This window comes from Nicotiana tabacum, chromosome 19, assembly GCF_000715075.1.
Source record: "Nicotiana tabacum cultivar K326 chromosome 19, ASM71507v2, whole genome shotgun sequence".
Lineage (NCBI taxonomy): Eukaryota > Viridiplantae > Streptophyta > Magnoliopsida > Solanales > Solanaceae > Nicotiana > Nicotiana tabacum.
The window spans coordinates 3426677-3430642 of NC_134098.1; the positions used below are offsets into that span (position 1 = coordinate 3426677).

General features: G+C 30.5%; 1 non-coding gene across 1 annotated transcript; it reads right to left on the reverse strand.

Moving 5' to 3' along the window:
* Window positions 1–2847: 2847 nt before the first annotated feature.
* On the reverse strand, window positions 2848–2927 carry TRNAL-UAG (transfer RNA leucine (anticodon UAG)). The gene has a single exon. It is a non-coding gene; the product is annotated as a tRNA-Leu (tRNA).
* Window positions 2928–3966: the final 1039 nt, after the last annotated feature.

Genomic DNA, 3966 nt, shown 5'->3' on the forward strand with positions numbered 1-3966 from the left:
GTAAAAATCAGATAATAAACAAAAGCCAAGTATAACAGTTATTCTAAGCTCGAATTCTGAACCCTGAACCAGAGATTCTGGGTTCTTGTCCCCAGCAGACTCGCCAAAGCTGTCACACCTCCTTTTTTCCGAGGGGATAGGGGTAGGGGAGTTTTTCCAATTTAAGTGACATTATTCGAAATGAGATTATTTATTTATTCAGAGTCGCCACTTGGAATGATTTACGGTGTCCCAAGTCACCGATTTATTTTAAAATCCCAAATCGAGGAAAATTGACTCTTATTTATGGTCTGCAAATACAAAAGACCAGGTAAGAAATTCTGTTAACCCGAGAGTAGGTGTGAGGCACTCCCGAGTTCCGTGATTTTAGCACAGTCGCTCAACTATTAATAATTGGCCAAGTTATCTGATTTAATACATGTTTTAAACCTATGTGCATTTTTATTCTTTTTACCGCTTTTATTACATTACTGCATTTTAAACTTTTATGGAATTAATATGAGACAAGTTACGTTGTCGTACACTCGTTGTTTATACAAATCGCAAATCGCATCACGTGAAACGCACCTGCAATCTACAACTTGTTTAATTTTATTTATTATTGTTTGAAGTTGTAGTCAGGTCGCGTGAAACGCGCACTTGAGTTGGGGTTTACATATCGTGACTATGCCACGGGAACCGTACCCATAGTCACGATGAATTTATTAATCGCGCCTAAAGCAAGCTACGAATATTTATGAGTCTATCTTCCTAAACTAATTTGAGATTATTGTGAAGGCCATAGATTATGGAATTTATTTGTGGATGACATGTCTTAATTGCTAATGGATCATTTAGTACTTGATGACCAAAAGGCTCTTTCAATTCATCTTATAATCTATAGAATATGCCCCAAGTGATAGTAATATATTAATTAATCCAATCGTTCTTATCATTAAAAAGTAATTCCTAAAGCCCAATCATTTCATGTGAATGTCCAACTCATCTTTCAAGATATTAGTGTATGGCCCAATTAGAAAATAATTCATTTACCAATTAAGCTTTGAGCCCATATTCTTAGCACTAACAATCATTCCAAAATAACGATACCGGTGAAGCAAAACTCACGCCTTAACATCAAAAGAATTAACCAAGGACTTCAAGGCATGCTAATTAACTAAAACTAAAAACAGTAAGCAATTAGACTAAAATATCCTTAAAAAATAACAAGTAAAACAGTAAACCAATCGTGAATCAATCTTTAAGCAAAACAGAAAAGAAAAAAAATATTTAAACTTATAGCAAACATAATATGAATTGGAATCCGAAAACTGGAGAACAAGAAATGGACCTTTCAATAGCTAAATATTCTTCGGTACAACATGAACAAAGCTCTGATGGACTTTTGTACGAACTAACCACAACCGGAAACGGTATCGAGAACCTCGACGGAGCTTCTAACCTCGACTGAAACTCTTTTATTTTAGTGTTTGGGTAAGTTTCAGCTGGTGGTTCATGGAGGAAGACGAGGTGTTAGGTGTTGGTTTTTTGCTGGAATTTTAGGCTGAATTTTCGAAAGAAAGATGAAGAAAGAATGATACAAGTAGAAATTCCCTTATCCTAAAAGAAGAAAATAAATTTCTCTCAATTCCCTCCTCCCTTTTTTTTTCTCCTTCTCTCCTCTATTTTTTTTTCTCACATTTCTCTTCTATTTATAGAAATATTTTCGGAATTTTCAGATTTATTTTTATTTTTTTATTTTTTAATTAAAAAGAATTTTCACTTTCCATTTTTCTTATTGTTTCAAAAAAATAATTCCCCACTTTTCTTTACTTTTATTTTTTAATTTCTCATTTTTTTTTACTTTTTTTTTATTTCCCACTTATTTTACTTTTTTTTTAAAATTTCCAATTACTTTTACTTTTATTAAAAAAAAATCATATACCCTTACTTTTAATTTTTTAATTTCAACTTTATTTTACTTTTCATTTTTGTTAAATTTCCACATTCTTTTACTTTTATTTTTTTGTAATTTTATATATATATTTTTAAATAATTTCTACCTACTTTTACTTTTACTTTTTAATTTTATATTTCTACTTTTACTATTTTTTAATTCCATCCGCAATTTTTTTAAAAATAAAATAATAATAATTAATTTCTATTTATTTTAAGTTTTTTTAATTCATTTTATTTAAAAATAAAGATAAAAATAAAAATAAAAATAATACTAATATTAATAATTGACCTTTTAAATTATTATTAATTTTTACCCTATATAAAAAAAATGTAACAAAGCTAAAAAGATATATATTAAATTTCTGAAAATATTTACATAGTAGTAGGTGATAAAAATTCAAATATAGTCAAAAATTAGGTGCTCACAAGTACTCCTTCCGGTCCTCAATAAGTGACCAATTTGCTTTAGGCACGCCAAATACTAAATTATGTACAAAAATACCTAGTATGACTAAACTACCCTTAGTTAAATATTAATGTGAGGAGTAAGAAAACTTTTGAGGGATATGCACATAAGGGTAAAAGAGAAGAAAACTTTTTAGGGATATGCACATAAGGGTAAAAGAGTAAAAATAAATTAATTATTTTCTTGATTACATAAATGGACACTTATTTTGGACAAAAATGAAAAAGTAAATTGATCATTTATTGTGGATCGGAGGGAGTATTAATTTATTATAACGATTTGATTTGTATGTATGCTCATTTCTGAAATTATAAGATCATAACAATTTACTTCTTCATACTGAATTACTGACCAAATGTTTGTCTTTACGACTAACGTTTAACGAGATATTTTTGAAAACAATTTGTTTGATTTTAATTTGTATTGTTAAAAAATGACAAAACTGACAGCTGTGGGATTTGAACCCACGCCCTTTCGGACCAGAGCCTAAATCTGGCGCCTTAGACCACTCGGCCAAACTGTCGAGTTGCACGTTGGGGCATCATTTATTTTACTTATTCAATGTGACACTATAGTTAGGAGTTATACCGTTCAAAATAAGGTTATCCCAAAATTATATTCCGAGAATATAACCAGGATAGATGATCCCCTTTTATATGAGATGAACAATCCCATAATTTTGGTATAAATTTTATTCTTCTTTTACTAATACCCACAATTAAATACTGATCAAATTTAATCCTAAATTTATATTGGGATAACCCCAACGACCCTTAATGTTTTTCTTCTATGCAGATCTCCCCTCACTAACCATATGATATAATTTTTTTTTATCAACTTCAATTTTAGTACACTTTTTTATTAATAGCTTCAACTAAATATTGTCTAAACGCATACTCAATACCTAAACCACAACCTAAAATCGCATACATATGATTGTTATTGCAAATGAAAGGCAGATCCGAAGAAATAATTAAGTTATCAAAAAACTAATTCCTTGTATTCATCTTTTGATAAGTATTCTTGGATAAAAAAATACTATGCACCTTCTCCCTTTTTCCCAGGGCAAGTGCACATATAACTGTTTTTGTTGGAGTTGGTTGTTTGATACAAGACACCATGACCGAGAAAGTTGGAGATGAAGAAGAAGAGACAAGGAAAGAGAAATTGGAGCTTTGATCTCACGAAGTAAAGCTTGGTCATATTGACCAAAGCTCTTTATCTCCTTTTGATACAAAGTAGTTGTCAATTTTGTCCACATTATCCACTGTTCACTTTAGTGCATGTGAGCACATGACCCACAAATAAGGATAATACATATATTGAATAAAGTAACTATTTTTATATTCTTTTATATACTGTGTAAATACATGTAAAGGCAGGGAATGAAAAAGCAGAAACTTCTTTCCATCACTGTCTTTTCTTTTTCAATATTCTTACATGGTATCAGAGCAGTGAAAGCTCGATCCATCAGTCGTCTTTCTCATCTTCATATCAATTTTAAACAATGTCGGATAACACTGCAAACACAGTGGCTCTGAACACCACTGGAGGAATCCCTA